The sequence below is a fragment of the Tamandua tetradactyla genome, chromosome 19, assembly GCF_023851605.1.
Source record: "Tamandua tetradactyla isolate mTamTet1 chromosome 19, mTamTet1.pri, whole genome shotgun sequence".
Taxonomy (NCBI): Eukaryota; Metazoa; Chordata; class Mammalia; order Pilosa; family Myrmecophagidae; genus Tamandua; species Tamandua tetradactyla.
The window spans coordinates 58,570,937-58,592,282 of NC_135345.1; positions in this window are offsets into that span (position 1 = coordinate 58,570,937).

A 21,346-nucleotide genomic window follows, 5' to 3' on the forward strand; every position below is an offset into this window, starting at 1 on the left:
CACAAAGAGAAATGTTTATAATATTGCAAATGATAAAAATAAAAGAAGAATTAATAATACACACCTAACAAGGAGGGGTGAGGAAATATGGGGTGTAAAACATCTGCTAGTCTATCGAATCAAGTGAAGGATACAACACCTTAAAACAAAAATGATTTTGTAAGATAAGTGTGAAAACCATGAAAATTCAAAGAGCTTAGAAATGGAAAAAGGCTATGTGTCTACAGGTAATTGCAGAGGGCTGATGAGATGCCTACCTATTTTATTGCATTGTTTTGTCACATCATTATTTAGCATGAATTATCAGTTGTGTACAAGTAACTGATCATTCCTTTCACAACTCTGATTTTTGAAATGAGTATTCTAAAAATATTACCCAACTTTCATGCCATAATTAATTCTCAGGACAAGGCTAAGTAAAAGATCATTGAGCATAGGAAATAGCAACATGACTCAGATTTGCTTCTTATGTATAATTTATGTTGGATTTATTTTAGATTGAACAAAGAAATAGTCTGGATAGAAACAGAAGGAATTAGGCATTGATTATTGCAGTAGAATTTGAAAGGTGTTTAATATATCTAAATCATGAAAATGTAAAAAATATCAATTTGTGTTTTCTCTCAGAGACATGAAAGGTAATGTTTTGTCAAATTGCTTTAGTTAAGAAAATAAATACAGAAGATTCTCCATTTTATTACGGTTGTCTATCTAGAAGGTTGTCTATCTATTATTACAGATAAACTGAGAAATTGATCATTTACTTCCCCCAGATAATCCCCAGGGCATTCTTTTAGTTATTAAATTACTCTTGTTCATTTAAAGCCTTAATCCAGGAAATTTAAAAAGTAAATTCTCTCACGACATAGAATTAGTACTCTTATTTTAATTGATATGAACATGAGAGATTTTAATAGTCTATGCTGTATCTTGTATACATCTATGTTTCACCAGGCCACACCAGCCTAGGGGAAAATTATGGTCCCATAAATACAGCAATAAATGACCATATTCATAAGTAATAAATTTCTCTGATGATACTCTCCACCCACTAATACAAATTGAGACATCCTCCATGCTGTTTTAGGTGTCCACAAGAGGAATCTCAAGTGTACTTATTAAAACTCTCCTTAAACTCAGCACAGTTCTCAGATGCTATGTCAGGAGGCTCGCTAAGGATGCCTCATCACCAATTCTGTCTTCTGTGATGGATCTGTTCCCATTGTCTTCCTTTGTAAGAATGTAAGTTATCCACCAACCCAGGAACGGAAAAAACAAAAGAATCAAATAATGTTCTAGATGAGATAAAATTACTTGAATATACTGTGTGTTGCATTTCTCATCCTGTGTATTGCATATATATGTGTAAGTATTTCTTCTACAGCTTGTATGTTCATTAGATATATTAGATATGACACAATTAAGGATATAGGATAATTAAGAAACCAGATTTTCACTCTGTCCTTTTCCACAGGTCATTTGTATCAGTGACAGCAGGGTACTTATTAAAATACAGGTGCCTTGGTGCCATTAAAGACTTACTATATCAGAAATTCTGGGAATGGGGTCTGAAATCTGGGTCTTTAAGAATCTTGCTGGGTGATTCTTGTGAACGTTCAGGTGTGGGAATGACCGCATCATGCAGATCAGTTTTGATTGTTTCTGGATTGTGACAAAAAATACAGTAGAGTTTTAGTAACAGCAACTTTATTTTAATGTTTTCCTGTTTTGTTTGAAGTGTCAATGGGTAATAAGAATGTATAATAAGTGTTGTGTTAATGGGGGAAAAAAACAAGCTATTGCTTTTGAACAAAAGAAACAAAGACTGTGGTATCTTAGGAATGTTTAGGTTGTGGATTTGTTGCTTGGTTTTATAGTTATGCATTTACAAAAATAAAAGCATCTTTATTACTTAAATTTTTGCAAGAAAAATAACTTTTTTTCATAATCTGAAACTCTCTTTCTTTCTTTAAAATCTTTTTTCCTCATTGGTTACTAGAAAATAAGTATAATAAAATTGTTATATTTATATTTTGATATATAGGTTTTGGGTTCTTTAAGGAATATGAGTCCTACATTACAGTATAGCAAGCTGTGTGCTTCTTTACTTAACAGTCAAACATCTATGAGATACCAATTATTATTCTCATCTTATAGAGAAATTAACAGAGTCTCAAAGAGGTTAATTAACTTGCCCAAAATCTCACAGTAAATAAGTGATAAAACCAACAATCATTCCAGACACCTGGCATAAGTCCAAGGGATTTTTCTCCATTATCATGCGACTCACTTGAGAAAGGGTATTTCATTTTTTTCTCTTGAAATGGATATTCTTGCCTTTTGTGCCTCATAAGCATGATAATCTACAAGAAGTATTCTTAAAAATAGGATGGTCAAATGAATTTGATGGCAGTTCTCTTTTAAATAAGAATTTTAAAAACAGACTCATAAAATACCATTGTAATATACATGGGTATGTATATTCTATGTTTGAAAATGAATGAAAAATATTTGCTTAAATGGTCAATAAAGAGTACTCATGTACCCATGTATGTTTTCCCTCTTGTTCATTTCTTGTACTGGAACTTTTGAAATGGAAAGTACATTATGTCAATCTGGTTGCACAAACGTGACTTTTCCTTTTAAAAGCATATGTGAAACTCTGCAAGTAATCAACCACAGACCAGTAAAACTGTTTGCAGATTTTAGCCTTTAGGGCTATTCTAATTAGGGTGGATCTTTCTCTCTACCATGGGAATCATGCTGTATAACTGATTACTAAGCACATCATGTAAGCGGCTCTTAAGAAACTGCAAACAGCCCATTATGGAAAATGCACCTTATTAACAAAGGTCATATTAGAAACTGACCCTGGTAACTAATCGCTTCAAATGTACAGTACATCAATAGGCACGCAGACCAGGAAGCGGTGTTTTCCATTTATGTGAATCTATTTGACCTTCTGAACTATAAATAAACTGCAGTAACAGCTTCTGATTAAGCTTAAAGGAGTCTGACTTCTACTGCAAATAAATGCCTCAGAATTTAAGCATACTTAGAAAGTTAATCCTAAAGAGTCAATGAACAGATTTAAAGTTTCAGCATTAATGCCTCAGACCTGAGTTTCTTAAAATTTCTGCAATGCAGGCAGAATGGGAATGTATCCTTCCAAATAGATTAACAAGCCCTGATTTAGCCTTCTTCCTCCCTCGGGATAACTAATTTAACAGAAGCAATCCCTTTTCAAAACAAAATAAAATATGCTACTTCCCTATGAAATTGCAGGGTTTGGTTGGGCTATGGGCCTTATATGAATATATGTAATTAACTATACTCAATGGAAACAAAATCCTTGTTAAAAAACAGATTTTGACCATATTTTATTTTTGATGTGTACCCTAGAATTAATTTAAAGTTCATTCATCCAATTTATATCTGGAGTTAAAATCCAACCTAGTCCTTTAACTACATTGTATTTAGTATACAAAGCTAATGCTGCTGACCTGCTATCAGGGGAGAGTACATTTGAGTTGTTTTTCCAGTGTTGGCGATGGATTTCCATAATCTTTCCAAGTCTCAGTTTCATCATCTGTAAAATGAAAGACTTGAACTAAATAAGGTTTAAGTCTTCTCTAGGCTTTAAAATTTCAATGTATCTACATATGTACATATATATAAAAGCATTGTTTAACCAGTCCTGATAGAAATGAATAATTTTCAGCAGCATTCACTGTAATATTTCTGAATTTGTTCAGAATTCCTGGGAGAGGAATGTTAAATAAATGAAAATACAAGTTCTTGCAAATCCAGAAAAGTAATGGTTAGTATTTTTTCCTATTAGGAAGGAAGAGGTTTTAATAATTAGTGATACAAGCTCATTTTAACTAAAGATCCTTTTAGAAATTTTATGCGAAGCATGCGGTTTGCTAAAAGTGTCTTTGAAAAGCTATTTATGGTGTGAAAGCTTATGCAAAAGTCCTGGTGTAAGGCTGCCGGCTGCTGATAGGAATTGACAGTAACTCGGCTCCTTCTTAACATTTTCCCTTTCAGTTGTACAGAAATGTTGGAAACCACAAATTGTACCTAAAAGTTCCCTATCAAATTAGAATTGGTAACCTCTTCACATACTTAAATTTAACAGCTCCAACTATTCCAAAATAGAGTAAAAGAAGGGGAGAAATATTTCATTTGAACCAAAGTAACACAGAATATTTATTTCAAGCATGAGAAAAGATAATGTGATGTTGTTCAATCATGTAGTAGTTGCATTTTCAGGATATTCAAAACTGGCTTCAATATTTCATTTGACTAGTGTAACAGCTAGAAAATAAACATGTCATCTAATATTCTGGGATGAAACCCTGGCTTTTGGGAATGGTTTTCCTGGAAGTTTTAAATTAATTTAAAAGTTCGTATCATGGCATGCATAGATTTTCAAAGTTAAATTATTGAGTGGAAAATATTTCTTTACATGGTTCTCCATTTATGTAACTTCTTTGTATTTTGGGGGCTTCCTCTTTCCCTGAATATCCCTATTTTTCTGTTTCAAAGTCATCTATTTTAGTTTCCTGGCTGCTAAAACAAATATCATATAGTGGGTTGGCTTAAAAAATGAAAATTTATTGGCTCACGAATTTGAGGTTAGAAGAAGTCCAAAATCAAGGCATCAATAAAGCAATGCTTTCTCCCGGAAGATTGTGGCTGGCTCCTGGTAGCCCTTGGTCCTTGGCTTTTCTGTCATGTGGCAACACACATGGTGGCCTCTCCTAGCTTCTTCTTTCTCTTCCAGGTTCCCTTGATTTCCAGCTTCTGACAGCTCTCTTTCTCTTTCTCATCTGAGGCTTTCTCTGTAAAGTCACCAGTAACAGGATTAAGGCCTGTCTTGATTCAGTTGGGCCACACCTTAAGTAAGTCACCTCATCAGAAGTCTTGTTTACAGTGTGTTCATACCCACGGAATGGATTAAGATTATGGTCATGTTTTCCTGGGGTACATAATTCTGAATCATCACACTATCTTTCCAGGATTTGCTATTCTTTCCAGGATAAATAATATATTTAAAAGAGGGTTAATTTGAGGAACTGAATCACTATTAGTGGAATTTCTGACCCTATGATATGCTATCTGATTATGGAAATATTGCTGATCAAAGGAACCTTCTAGATGTTCATTTCTTATAGCATATATATATGTTATTATGAAATATATAATAGTTATGTATAATATATAATATTATAAAATATGTAAATATATTATGCATAATATATATATTTTCTCACAGGCTAGGCTTGAAAAGTGCTGAGATAACATAAATTCATGAGGATTGGGATTTTTGTTTGTTTCATTTACTACTTTTCTCCAGCTTCTGGAATACTGGATGATAAAGTGTAGCCACTCAATAAATAAAATTTAAATGTATGAATCTCACTCACACTTACTACAAAATTCAGTTGTGTACAAGGCTGGTCTAGGCAGAATTTTGATAACATAATAAATGCCATTGTCTTGATAATAATAAATGGACAGATATAGCATTCAAAAAATCTTTTTATGTCAAGGTATAGCTGATATATAAAAAAGTGTATCTAGAGAATTGACCTTAATTTTACCACTGGACTGATTTTTCCTATATATTCCTGCATCAACTTCTACCCATTTCCCACACCCCAGAATTTCCCTCATTGTTCCTTTTAATTAGCACATTCCCCCTCCATTCTCACTCCTATCACTTATTTACTTTAAAAACTATAGTACAGTCTGTTAGTTGTGAGTTGCTGGAATGCGATATACCAGAAATGGAATGGTTTTTAAAAAGTGGAATGTATTAAGTTGCAAGTTTATAGTTGTAAGGCCGTGAAAATGCCCACATGAAGGCAAGACTATAAAAATGCCCAGATGAAGGCATCCAGGGAAGGACAGCTTGGTTCAAGAAGGTCAGTGACATTCAGGGTTTCTCTCTCAGCTGGAAAGGCACATGGCTGCATCTGCTAGCTTTCTCTCCAGGCTTCTTCAACAGCCTCCCTGGGGCTCTGTTCGTTCTGTTGGCTCTGTCAGTTCTGCTGGCTCTGTCATTTCTCCAAAATGTTTCCTCTTTTAAAGGATTCCAGTAAACTAATCAAGATGCACTTGGAATGCGCAGAGTCACATCGCCATCTATTCAAAAGTTTGCATCCACAATTGGGGCGTGCCTCATTTCCATGGAAGTAATCTATTCAGAAGTTTCCATCCTACAGTGTCGAATCAAGATGAAAAGAAATGACTGCTTCCACAGGATTGGATCAGGATTAGAGCATGGCTTTTGTGGTGTACATAATACTTTCAGATCAGCACACAGCCAAAACCAAATATTGTTGTCAGTCAAACAAAATACTCACTGTGACATCATAAAAACTTAAACTGATATGAACTGTAAGCCACCACCCAAGTCCTGATCCCTGAGTGGGATTTAGTTGAAAGTAAAAACTTTGAATTCAAGAAATTCAATGCGCAAAGAGGATAAATTCAAAGAAAATATCAAAACCATACTACTGATAAACAAAGGTTCATCCTATACTTACACATATGCTTTTTAATATTTATTGCCATGGTAGTCAGAAAAGATTATCAATGACTAAAATCTGAAAAAGCACAACCATAACAGCAAGCCTGTAGAAAAATAAGTAGAATTTGTAAGACAGATACTTCATGAGAACAGGTCAATGGTCACATGACATTTCTCTTTGAAAGCCAAAATTTGATCTTACAGGTATAAGTATTATGCTTCTGAATAAAAAGAAAATGAAAGTCAAAAGGTAAATGAATGTGATGACAGGCAGAATCCTATTTTTTATGCTGGAAACTCCAGCAATATTAAGTTAGAAGGTTTGCCACTATTTATACTATGGAATGGGTTCTAGTTTCTTGGGGATACCAGGCAAATGCTTTTGAAACAGGAAGTCATAGGTAAGTTTGTACCATGCAAACAATTATTCTGTGATATAACCAGGAAGTATAAATTTGTACTTTAAGATGCAAGAGGAACATGAGATATGAGATGCTTTCCCAGCACAGCAAAGACAAGCATGCAGACTGCTCTTTTGAGTTGAATTCTTGTCTGTCTTTCAGTTGGGTAGCTTCAGCTTTGACATACACATATTTTTCTTCCTGGTTTTAGAATTCTAAGAAGTTGAGTTTTCAGATACAGAGTGGCAAGTTCCCTGGAATAGAAGAGGAAAATGTCCTAGTTAACTCTACTGTATAGGCAAATGTTTACAGAGGAACAGCCATTTATTAATCTGGGGAAAATAACATCCTTTTTCTGTCTTATCCCCAGTTAATAATACATGACTAAAAGTTATGTTCTAACTGTAAATCAGGACAAACAAAACAGACCACAAACTTATTTCCCTCTCAAGTCCAATAGTTTGATATGTGTGTTGTTTTAATATTCCCACTTGGGTCTGTGCATCTAATGTTATCTTTGAAAAGTGCTAACAAGTCTGAAAGTATTGGGGCTCTTTAATGCATTTTTATTACAACTGAGGATTTTTAAAAATGCAATCTGATGCTTTTTACTCAGAACATAATGTGAAAGCAAAATAAGAAATAAGAATATAGCAATAAGTTATGCCACACAAGATTGTCTTAATTTATTATCTTGTATGGAGTGCTTTTCTCTTTCACTTTTGACAGAACTATTTTTATGGTGCTAGCACATTTTTAATAAGAAGGCTTTTGGTGTTCAGATTTTCTTCCCCAGTAGCTCTTATAGTCAAACTGATCTCTGGGGATGGGAACTTAGGGTGGCCCATTAATAATGTGTGAACAGCTCTCACATTTCCTTACAAAATGTAGCAGAAAACTATTATGAAAAATATTGAGGTGAACTCTAAAATTTTAAAGAAGATATTTTGGAATTCTGTGGTGATTTGTGAGTTGGAAATTAACTCATTCAGATACAAAATATACTGATTCAAGCAAAATGAGCTCTCCTAAAAAATATCAGCACTATTAGTAATTATGCATTATAAGCTCATAAGCTTACCATGAGAAGAAACATGAGACAATATCGAATAGTCTACTCTAGGATGAAAGGTTTTGAAGGCGAAAGAGAGAAGAGGCAGACCAAGAAACTTTAGAGTGAACAAGTTTATTCCTGTGTTCCCGGGCAGAGCTCACAGAACTCAAGGTAGGGAGTTGTGAGTTTGCCGCTGGGTCCTGGTGTGGGTGGTTTTAAAGCAAGGGGTTTAGGTGACGTCTAGAAGGGGTGACCTTCCCTGTTTCCCCGACCTAACATAGCTCAGTCTAGTTAAGCTACTAAATGCCATATAAATTGGATATGTTACTGAATTTCATTGAGATCTGTTTCCACACAATGAAATGTAGGTAATATTTTAAGCTAGTGTTTTTCAAAATTTAATCCAAGTACCTCTTAGTGGTTCATAGAGACATATCTGGGCCTTTGGGAGAAAACTGTGTTTTAATTTCCTAGGTACTAAGGCAAACATCAAACAAAGAGTTGGTTTCCACAATGGGAACGTAATGGCTAACAGTTGTGAGACTAGAAGAAATCCAGAATCTAGACATCAGCAAGAGAATGCATTCTCCCCAAAGACTGTGACACTCCGGAAATGGCTGCTGGTGTTCCTTGGTTCCTGCCTTTGCTGTCATATGCCAATGCACATGGCAGTGCCTTCTCCTTTCTCTTCTAGGTTCCAGTGATTCCCAGCTTCTTAATGTTCCAATGGATTTCTCTATGTCTGAATGTCTTTCTCCTTATGAAGGGCTCTGGTAATCTGGACAAAAACCAGAGTTAGTTTGCCATACTTTATAACAATAGCAACAAAACAAAAACACACCTGAAAAGGTTCTCTTTTCAATGGGTTCACACCTACAGAAATCAGATTATTTTTTTTCTGAGGCATATAACTCCAAGCCATCACAGTCTGCAGTTGGGACCCCAGAAAGACATGTTTTCTCACATGTGAAATAAATTCATTCCATTACAACATCTCAAAAGCCTTAAAATCATGTCAGTTACTTCTGAGTACAAATTCTCACCAAATCAGTTACAGGTGTAGTCTGTCCTAGGGAAAAATTCTTCTTTGTTTATGGGGCTGTAAAACCTAGAAAAAAAATTACCTACTTCCAATATACAGTGTTGGAACAGACATAGACATTCCTATTCCAGAAAGGAGAAATTGGAAGGAAAACAATTGTCTATGGCCCCTAACAGATCTGAAACCCAGCAGTACTAGGCTTTCTGTAAACACGAGGGCACAGGCCCCAACACCTACAAGCACTGAGGTTACAGCATTCTCCCTGAATACCAGGGGACAAGTCCACCCCCTCCAAGCTCCAGGTAGATGGCCTGTCCTTTCCAAGCCCAGGGGCAGGCCTGCCCTTTTCTCATACATGGGTTGTCCTGTTCTCTTTGTCTGAGGAGATCTTTTTGGTCTAGACTTTTGTTTCCATGGCTCTGTCTTTTAAATAATTCTTTTTTCAATTCATCCTTTTTTTGTCACTTTCAATCCAGTATGGCAATGGTTCATACCAATTTTGCAAAACCCTTGTCAGGTTTGTATGCAGTTGAAGTAGATCCAAATCATCAGGCAGTAGAATCTTCCACAGATCCTTCCTGGAAACTGCATTTCCAATCCTGACTTCCACTGGAATGGCTGACTGGATCTATGTTCAACTACATCCTTTTTAGGTAAGAGTTGTTCAGTTAAACCCTCACATGGAGCCCTGTTTTTCAGGATTCACTTCCCTGAAGATCAGGAAGGTCCCTGTGAAGAACACTTCTGGGCCTATTCTCAAAGCACTCTATCTCAATAGACTAGGAGTTTTGCATACTATTAATTGGTGGTTTCCTTGTGCTTGACAGCTTAGTCCTTAGCTTATCTCTTTCTTCTCTCATTTCATTACAAACTTCAAGGAGAAACTGGGGTACATATCCCACACTTAGCTTGAAGATCAACTCAGCTAAGCATCCAAGTTTATCACTTTCAATTTCTGTTCACCATTAAACAAATTTTGCCAAGTTTGCTGCCATTTTAAAACAAGGATCACTTTTCCTCCAGTTTCCAATAGCAGATTAATCATTTTCTTCTAAGGTCACGAAAAAAGTAACTTTAGCATCCCTATTTCCATCAATATTTTCTACATGATGAATTGTGTATTCTTTAATGTGCCATAATCTTTCTCTATAGCTCTCATTCTTTACTCAGTTCCAAAATTGTTTACATATTTCTAGATATTTGAAATAGCAGATCCCCAGTTCCTAGTACCAGAAACCATTATCGTTTCCCTGCTGCCAAAACAGTTTCATATATCAGGTTGGCTTAAACAATGGTAACTTACTGGCCAACAGTTGTGAGTCCAGCAGAAGTTCAAAATCTAGGCATCAGCAAGGTGATACATTCTCCCCAAAGATGCTGGCACTTGGATACAGGCTATTGACTATTCTTGGTCATTCACTTTCCAGTCACATGGCAATGTCATGGCAGTCTCTTCTGTTTTTCTGTATAAAGAAGCAGCTTTTGGCTATTCTCCATGTCTTCTGTACGTCTAAATTTTGCTCTGTTTATAAAGGACTTCAGTTATATGATTAAAGCCCAAATTGATTCAATTGTCTATACTTTAACTAAAAATAACATCTTAAAAAAGTACCTATACGTGATAGATTCACACACAGAGGAATATATTAAGATTAAGAACATATTTTTCTGAGGTATGTAACTCCAAGCCACAATACTTGGTGTGGCAGTAGGATTTCAGCTTTCATAATGGAACTTAATAGGACGTGTTCCATGAATCTCATGCCTCCTATGATTCTTGGAAGGAAATAAGTAGATATATGAAACAAGTAGACTAATAGCCTTCTTCTTGTCTTAGGAAAGAGAAACCCATCATAAAGATACAAAAGTTCATCTTATTCAAATCAAGGTCAATTAGATTGTTTATCCTTAATTGTAATCAGAGATGGTATTAAGGAGGGAAGCACTGTGAGCAGAGGATCCCTGGTGAGGGGTCTTTTTTATACTTTTAATAGGGGAAACCTTAAGCAGTAAAAAAGGCTTACCCTTTGGGACCCATGGTGTGTAATATGTGAGGTATACCTGGGTAACAATGTGAGCAAAATTGGGTGGAGGAATATAGTAAAGGAAGCAGTGTCTCAATCTGGCAGAAATAAACAGGGATGCAAATTCTACTTGTGCTGGTTTAGGTAGTCACCTTCCAGTAACAGTGTTGATCGTAACAATCATGGTAATCAGCTTGAACTGAGTGAGGAACAGAAAGCCATTGTAGGGCCTGCAGTGGGCTGCAGTGGTGGCTCTGGGATGGCATCAGTGGTGGTTCTGGGCTGGCATTAGTGCGGCAGCAGCAGAATGAGTGGTGGTTGCAGTGATTCTCCAAAAGGCAGCACCAGTTTGGTGATAAAGGTAGATGCAGAAAAAAACTATGAGCTGCAGGATGTTTGCTCCACTCCAGTTGCCGTTGTTACAGTTCTAATTAGAGGCTTCAGGAATGGTGATGGTTAGACTGTTGGGAGGTAGCACTCTGGGACAGTGTTGGTGCAGGGTCACTTGGGGAATCCGGTAACAATGCTGAGGAGAGTTCTAATGGTATCTTGGAGAAAATTTTCTGTTGGTGGAGGGTGACAAGTGACTGTTGCTATGAAAGTGAAAACCTAAATTATAATCCATATGGGTGCAATCAAATGTGACTGGAATCCCATTATTTCTTGGGTAATTAAAATAACAGAAAAATATACTGTGGCTATTCAGCACACACATACACAAACATAAACACACATATCTGGGGCACATCATAGCCATATTATTAATAGATATAAAATAAAGAAAAATTGTTGAAACAGATAGACATAAAGAAATTATATTGGGGGGACAAAGATAAAAATTATCTCCTCTGATATCTCTTTAGAAAAAAAATGGAAGCCAGAAGTCAATGGAATTACACATTTGAAGTACTAAAAAAAATAAAAACTGTCAACCAGTGAAAATACCCTTCAATATGTGAAGGAAATGAAGCCAGTTTCCAATAAATTATAGATTTTCTCTATGAGAAATGATAAAGAAGTTTCTTCAGGATCATAGGAAATGACATCAGATTGAAACTCATAACTTCAAGAAGTAAAAAGATCATGATAAATGGTAACAAAATGGATACATATCAATATTTATTTTTTAATTTCTGTAAAAAGACCACTATGACAATTATGGATTATTGCCATTCAGCTCCAAATCCATTTTTCATTGTCCTGCTTTTGATGTTGGATCTAGATCATGTAAATATTTTTCCATTTCCTATGGACATGATGTTAAGCTTTATCAATAGAGGTGGTAGAGAGACACTGCAGGAGGCAGCAACTTTTATTCCTGGTTCCCAGCTGCTTTCTTTCCTTCTTGGTCCTGTGAAGCTCTGCAGGTGTACAGGGTACTCAGTGGAGATCATTCCTGGTTATTCTAGACTATTTAAGCAAATACCATGCAATGGGTTGGCTTGAACAATGGAAATTTATTGGCTCACAGTTTTGAGGCTAAGAGAAATCCCAAATCAAGGTGTCATCAAGGCGATGCTTTCTCCCAGAAAACTGTAGTGTTCTGGGGTTGTCTGTCAGTGATCCTTCGTTCTTGGCTTTTCTGTCATATGGCAATATTGGCACATGACGGCCTCTCCTGGCTTCTCCTTTCTCTTCCAGCCTCTGTTTTCTCTTTGTGGTTTTCTTTCTCTCTGTGACCTTCACTATAAGGCCTTTAGTAATAGGATAAAGACCCATCCTGGTTCATTTGGGCCACACCTTAACTGAAGTAACGTCATCAAAAAGTCCTATTTATAAAGAGTTCATACCCACAGGAGTGGAGTAAGTTTAAGCACATGCTTTTCTGTGGTACTTAGCTCCATGCCACCACACCCCACAGGGTACCTTCCTAGGAAGTTCCATGGACATTCTAGTGGGTTCCAAAGTGAGTTCAACTGAATCCCTTGTGTTTCAGGTTTCTCATCCAGCTTCACACTGAGTTCAGAACATCTCAGCACACAACTTCCAGGGCAGTTTTGCAGCACACCAGGTACTTTCCCAACTGAGTCTGCTTCATGATGGGTTCCATCAGGGATTCAGCCAATTTTGTAGCAAGCTCAATAGTACTCTCTATCCACAACGAAGCTTCTGGACAAGAAGCACCTCAGTAAGTGGCACTTCTCCATAATAATCATGCTACATCCACCCTTTTCCAACTAAGGTCCAAATCTCAGAATTGAAGTGGGGAGCTCTCCTCAATCTGTGTTACTCTGCATTAATCCTAGAAATAGTTTCTGCTGTCTATAATGGCTATTCTTGCATTTTTAAGTTTTGTTTATCACACAGTAGCCAATCTCTGGTCATTCTATCCCAAGTTACTAGTTCATTTTTTTTTATATTGAAATCTCTCTGTTCAAATTACTGCGTGGTGTCTGTCACTTGACTGCATCTTATGTGATATACGACCGACTGTTAAAAGCAAAAATAGCATTATAAGTTGTTTATAATGTCTGTAGAAACAAAACCTATAACAATAATTTTAAAAACAAAGTATGAGTATATATAAATGTGCTGTTAACTTTTACATTCGTAAAGTAGTAATAGGAATTGTTAAGTGTGAAATATCAGAAACAAAAGAAAAAGTAATAGAGAAAGCAATTGCAACTCTTTAGAGTTAAACTCAAACATAACAATTAAATACAAGTGGACTAAGCATTTCATTTTAATGACAGAGATCCTCAGAATAGATAAAAAGCAAGACTCATTGAAATGTTGTTTACAGGAGATTTACTTTAAATTATATACACAATATGTTGAGAGTAAGATAATTATATATACAACACAAACTGTAAACATAAAGCAGCATAACTATATTAAGATCAGATCAAGTAGACTTCAAGGCAAAGAAATATGATTGCAAGAGATGAAATGAGAAATTTTATGTAATTATGAAATCATCAGAAAGACATAACAATCCTAAAGATATATGCACCTAATAACAATTTTGTAAAAACATTAAAAAACTAGAACTAAAAAAAGGAAAAAAACGGGTAAATTCAAATTTCTAGTTGGAGACTTTAGCATTTCTTTTTCATAACACATAGACCAAAACGATTAGTAAGGATGTAGAAGATCTGAACAACATTACCTACCTAGCAGATGTACTTTACCATTACAGAATAGTATAGATAACTGAATGGCTGCAAGAACACATTGTTTTCAAGGGTAACAAATGGAGCATTGTTGGGCCATAAAATAAGCATCAATATATTTCAAAACATTAAAATTTTACAGAGGGGGATGCAAGGGTAGTTCAGTGCTAGAATTCTCGCCTGTCATGTGGGAAACCTGGGTTCGATTCCCGGTCCATGCACTTCCCCCAAAACAAGCAAGCAAACCAACAAGCCAAAAAGAAATAAACAAACAAAAATTCAACACATGGTTCTGCAATAATGGGATATTCACATGGAAAAACAATGAAATGTGGTCGCACCATACAGCATACAAAAAAAAAATTACAGAAGAAGATTGATTAAAGATCAATGTTAAGATGACATCTTAAATATTTCTAAGTATTTCAAAATTAACAGATTTATTTAAAAATGTGCTAAAGAAGAAATTGCAAGGAATTTAGGAAATATTTTAAGCTGAATAATGAAAATGCAACATATCAAAATATTTTATAAATCAGTGCTCAGAAGGGATTTACAGCTATATAAGAAAAGAACAGTATAAAATCAAAGAGCTATGTTTTCTTTCCAAAAATTCAGAAAGACATAAGGGACAGAATCTAGAGTAATATAAGGAAAGAAAATGTAAAACACAAGTAGAACAAAAATTAATATATTACACAGACAAACAGTAAAGAAAATTGGCAAAGCCAAATTTGGACCTTTTAAGAGATTAATAAAATTGAGAAATCCTAGCTAAACTAATCAAGAACAAAAGAGAAAAATGATATTTTCTGGTTTATCAGGGCTCTCCAGAGAAACAGAATATATACATATACATATACATATACATATACATATACATGTACATATACACATACACATACATAGACACACACACACACATATATATATATATATATTAAGCATTTTATTATAAGCATGGCTCACACAACCATGGGGATTGGCAAGTCTAAATTCTGTAGGGCAGGATGCAAGTTGGAACCTTGATGAAAATGCAGTTGAATTCCCAGGAGAAGCTGCAAGGTAGAAACTCCAATGAAAGTGATGTTCAATTCTCCAGGAGGAATTGACTGGCTAAAAGAGAAAGAGAAATTCTCTCTGATAGCTGAAATGCTCAGTTCTCACTTTAAATCCTCCAACTATTTGGAAGAGGAGACTTTTCATTGTTGAAAGCAATCCCTGTTGTTAATTGTTGATTTAATCAGCCATAAAGGCAATCAACTGACTAATGATTTAAACCTATCTATGAAACACCCTTGCAGTAACAATCAGGCCAGTTCTTACTTGACTAAGAACTTAGCCAAGTTGACACATGAAATTAACTTTCACTGTTCACTCCTTGTCAACTTGGCATCCATAAACATCTCCTACTATCATATTTAATCTCTAAATATAGGCAATAACATAACCAAACTTTTCCCTAACATAATTCAACTGAAAATGTACTAACCTTTTCTCCAAAAGAGGATGCAAGTTGTTGGATAATATTTACTCTTAAAGTTGATATTCTGTAAGTTAAATACTATGACACAAAGTTAATACAACTCATGTTATATGAAAAAGGGAGAACATGGAGAAGAAAACAAAGCTGTTTGCTTTATGTATATATATAATCATAGTAATAACAAAGAAAGGAAGAATTACTCATAACCATTGCTGTCCATGTTTCTATATCTCATCCTGTGGTTGCAGCTCATATTTATAACTACCTTCTCTAACTACCTGTTCCAAATCCCCTTTACCCTTGCTAACACCTTAACTGGTTGTGGTTCTTTGCCTGGTAGGTAGGCCCAAATCTTTATTCCTGAAGGGTTGGGCCCATTGTAGTCCTGCCTGGATTGGGGTATTGTAAAGGTTAGTGCTGATAGGCTGTTGTCACATATACCACAAAATGGTTTTGGCTTAAACACTCGGAATGTATTAGCTCACAGTTTCAGAGGTTAGAAGGCTTGCTTCTTCCATGTGTTGATTGCTTTCTGGCTGACTGGCAATCCTTGGGTTCCTTGGCTTTCCCTTCACATACTGATGTCCTCTGCTTTCTTTTCTATGTTCTGTTGACTTCCAGCTTCTCTCTGTTGCCCTCTCAAACTGCTTTTAAGCAGAAGATGCAAGGGTGTTAGTACTAGCCACTTTTATATTCTCCCATAAGGGTGAAGTGATAGCTTAGATTCATAACTGTTAGGTTCCATTTCATTAGCATCATCAAGCGTACAAGTAACTTCTCATGAGGAAGTTGTAACACTTTCCACTGGCTAAATTTTTCCTCAACTGGGCTACCCAGTCTGCCAAATTCAAAACAACTTTCTCCTCTAAAACAGAATTCTCGGAGGACCACCTATTTAACATTTGACAACTTTATTTTTAGTTTTAGCAATGTCTTATTCCTGTCCACATTAGTAGGAAAGATATATAGACACATACCTAAAAAACAGAAGGTGAATTATCATGCATTATTATGTCATAATTTTTATAGATTCATGTAACTATGAAAGACTTTTTTTCTATATTTCTACTACGCCTAGTAGAATATTATATATGAAAACATAGTTTATATATAAGCTGTAATTTCATTTCTCTTCTTAATTCAAAAAGACTAAAACCATGGAATTCCTTTATCAATTTTGAAAGTTTGAATATAAAACATATTGAAATAAAAATTGCAAACACTTATTATATGTTGCATACTAAATAACAGACACTGATCTCTGTGCTTTGTATTATTCATTTAATTTTCATCTCAGCTAGGAGGTAAGTTTTATATTAATTTCCATTTTACAAATGGAATAACTAAGTCACAGGAATGTTAAGTAACTTACCCAAGACAATTCTGTTAGCAGTTGGTGGAGATGGTATTTCAGTTCAGATAGTCTCAAACAATCTGTTTTCTCACACAGCAATCTAGAGAATACTGCCTCTCTCTCTTTTTTTTAAATCAGTAAACAAAGATCAAAAGAAAACCAATAACTACATTTCCTATAACATTCCTGAATTTCAAGTTATGCACATCTGTTTCTGACATAGTACAGATTTGTTCATTTTTTATAATATAAATAAATAAATATATATATGATGGCTATCTAATCTGCCATGTAATGATAACTATAGTTCTATTTTCTTCTTTGAGATTCCATAAAGTAGGTGGAAATTTACTTTCTCTAAATCTGGTTATGCCAAACTGGCATCCCTTCTTACCAACCTGCAAATCTGTTGTCAAAATGCCAGAAGGCTGACTAGAGAGTAGACAAAAATGACTAAACAAAAAGTAGAGTAAGATATAAAATTCAGTACCTTAGAGCAGCTAGAAGTAAAAACCTAAAATTATGAAATTGTAAACCAGACCAAATTCTGAAACCTGTTCTAGAACTAATTGTTGCAATGTGCTTTGAAATTTATTGCTTTTACGTATATATGTTATTTCTCACAAAAAAGGAAAAACAATATCAATTGTGATGATAAAAAATTTATATGTATTCCTTCTAGCCGCTCCAGTATTCTGGAGCTAGAAAGAATAATCTGAGACAATGGAATGGTAGCTCACGACGAACTCTGGGATCTGTTCTGCAACTACTTGTTGAAGAGTGCTCTGAAAATTATTGCTTTTTTCTTTTTTTTGTTTTCCATATATGTTATATTATACAATAAATAAGTTTAGGCTTTTTTTTTTTTTTTTTTAAGGAGGGAACCATTTTGGAAGAAAGCTTGAGAGCCACCAGAACCAACAGAGCCAACAGAATGAATAGAACCCTGGGGAAGCCATTGAAGATTCCTGGAGAAAAGCTAGCAGATGTCACCATGTGCCTTTCCAGCTGAGAGAGAAACCCTGAACATCATCAGCCTTCTTGAACCAAGTCGGTTCTTTCCTTGGATGCCTTAATTTGAACACTCTTATAGACTTCCCTTGATTTGGATATTTTCGTGGCCTTTTAACTGTAAGTTTGAAACGTAATAGATCCCCCTTTTTAAAAGCCAAAAAGAAAAAAAATATTTATATGTATATGCAAATAATTCAATAAATTAAAATAAACTTAACTGCAATGTACCATTCATATGGAATATTAATGCCTATCAGTTGACTATGGATGTCCTGTAAATTATAACAAGCTTTGTATGTTTTGAACTTAGCACACTACATGACATGTAATGGGAACTTAATAGTTTATGACAACTTTGAAATGTCTTTAAAGTGATGGTGTACATTATCTGGGATGTAATTTGCATGTGATAATTATATGTCAAATATTAATATGCTTTTAATTGATGTAAGAGTCACATAATATAAAATTCACCATTTTAATTGTATTAAAGTATGTAATTCAGTGACTTTTAATGAATTAAAAATGTTCTATAACCATCATCACTATCTAAATCCAGAATATGTTGATCACCCCCAAAGGAAAACCCATACTTATTTAATAGTCACTTTCCATTCAGTCCTCTCCTCTGTTCCTGCCCACCACTAATCTGCTTCCTGTCTCTATGGCTTTACCTATTCTGGACATTTAAATAAATGGAAACAAACAATATGTGAACTTTCATATCTTGCTTCTTTTACTCAGCATGATGTATTCAAGGTTAGTGCATGTTGTAGCAATATAGTTACTTTCTGTTGCCAAATGACATTTTGTTGTATCGATGCATCACACTTTGTTTATCCATTCATAAATTGATGAAATTTGGGGTTACATCATGTTTTTTTCTATAATGAATAGTGCTGCTATGAACATTTCATTTCAAAGCTTTTGTTTGAACACCCTTTACAATTCTCTTTTCAATTCCACCTAGGAGTTGAATTTCCCAGTCATGTGGTGAACTACTAAACTGTTTTCCACAGCAGCTGCACCATTTTACTTTGCCATCAGCAATGTAGGAAAGTTTAAGTTCCCCTATACCTTTGCCCACACTTGCTGTTTTCCATTTTTTGTGAAAATTATAGTCATCCTATTGAATGTGAAGTGGTATCTTATCATGGTTTTGATTTTCATTTCCCTGTTTATTATGATGTTGAGCATATTTCCACATGCTTACTAGCTATTTTTATATCTTTTTAAAAAATGTCTCCTCATGTCCTTTGCCTGGTTTTAATTTTTGTGTGTGTTGAGTTGCAAGGGTTTTCATATCTTCTGCTGTCAATTTGCAAATATTTTCTACTTTCCTGTGGTTTGTCCCTTCACTTTCTTGATAGTACCCTTTGATGCACAGGGATTTTCAATTTTGATGAAGTCCAATATACCTATTTTTTTCTTTTGTTGTGTGTTATTTCAGCAGCATAACAAAGATTTCACTGCCAAATTTAAGGTTATGAATATATACCCCTGTATTTTATTTTAAGAGTTTTATAGTTTTATTTGATTTAGGTCTTTGATTCATTACGAGATAATTTTTGTATATGGTATGAGCTAGGGCCCCAATTTCATTCTTTTGCATGTGGCTATCCAGTTCTTCCAACAACATTTGTTGAAAAGTCTTTATCCCCGTTGAATGGTCTTGACACCCTTGTCAAAAATCAATTGGCCATAGATTATAGGTTTATTTCTGGATGCTTAATTCCATTCCTCTGGACTATATGTTTATCTTTAAGCCAATACTACACAGTTTTTTTATTACTGTAGCTTTGTAGTAAGTTTTGATAACGGGACTTGTGAGTACTCCAACTTTTTCATTTTCAAGATTGTTTTAGCTATTCAAGGTTGCTTGCACTTAGCACTTATTTATGAATTTTAGGATCACCTTGTCCATTTCTGAAAAAATAGGCAGTGGAATTTTTATAGCAACTGCATTGAAACTACAGATCATTTAGTACATATATATAATATAACATAATACAATATATATAATATATATAATATAATAATAACTATATTGTTTCCCAACTTTATGGGCACAAGGCAGCTTTTCCATTTAATTTAATTTAATTTTATTCTTTAATTTATGTCAACAATGTTTTATTGATTTCAGTGTACAATTTTGGACCTGCTTTGTAAAATTTACTCCTAATCATTTCACTTTTTTGTTATTTTTTTTTTTAATAGAGCAGTTATAGGTTTACAGAAAAATGATGCAGAAAGTAAGGAATTCCCTATATCTTTCTTCACACTCACAGTTTTCTCTTAACATGTTGTACTAGTGCAGTACTTTTGTTAAAATTGAGGAAACAATATAATTATAATTAGATCATTGACTATGCTCCATAGTTTATATTAGGTTCAATCTTTGTGTTTTGCAGTTCTATTTTTTCAACTTTTTACTCTGTTAATATATATACAACTTAAAATTTGCCTTGCAAAACCACTTTCAAATATACAATTCAGGGATGTTAGTTGCATTCACAATGTTGTGCTAATCTCCATTACTAAAACTCCTCTATCACTCCAGGTAGACATTTGACCAATTGAGCATTATGTCCCTATCCCCCACCCCTCTGCTGTCCCCTGGTAACCTGTAATCTAGTTTCTGATTCTATGAATTTGAATATTCTAATTATTTCTTATAAATGAGATCATACAATAATTGTCCTTATATATCTGGCTTATTTCTCTCAATTCAGTGTCTTCAGGGTTCATCCATGTAGTTTCATGTAACAGGTCTTCACTGCTTTTTCTGTAGCTGAATAATAGTGCATTGCACATTTTTGTTTACCCATTCATCATGATACCATACTTCCTCAGCTTTTATCTGAGAATGTTTTAATCTTTCCTCCATTTTTTGAAGAGTCTTGTTGGATACAGTATTCTTGTTTAGTATTTATTTTCTTTCAGCACTTCAAATATATTTCATCACAATGATTCCTCACCTCTAAGGCTTATGATAAGAAACAGAAACAGGTATTTAATCTTATTGAGGCTCTTTTGTATGTGACACATTTTTTTCTTCTGCATCTTTCATAATTCTTTTTCTCTTTGGTTTCGACAGTTCAAATGTTTCTTTGAGTTTACTCTTTTGGGGTTTGTTGGGATTCTTGAATATGTATTTTCATGTATTGATACATAAACACCTTTCACAATTTTTGCAAATTGACTCTGTGTTGGCTGCTGCTCTCCTTCATTACTTAGTCTTACTATCAAGAGCTTCATCCTAAGGCAAATGTGTCAGGTCGTCTCCGTCTTTTCTGAGCATGCGCATTGACTTGGGC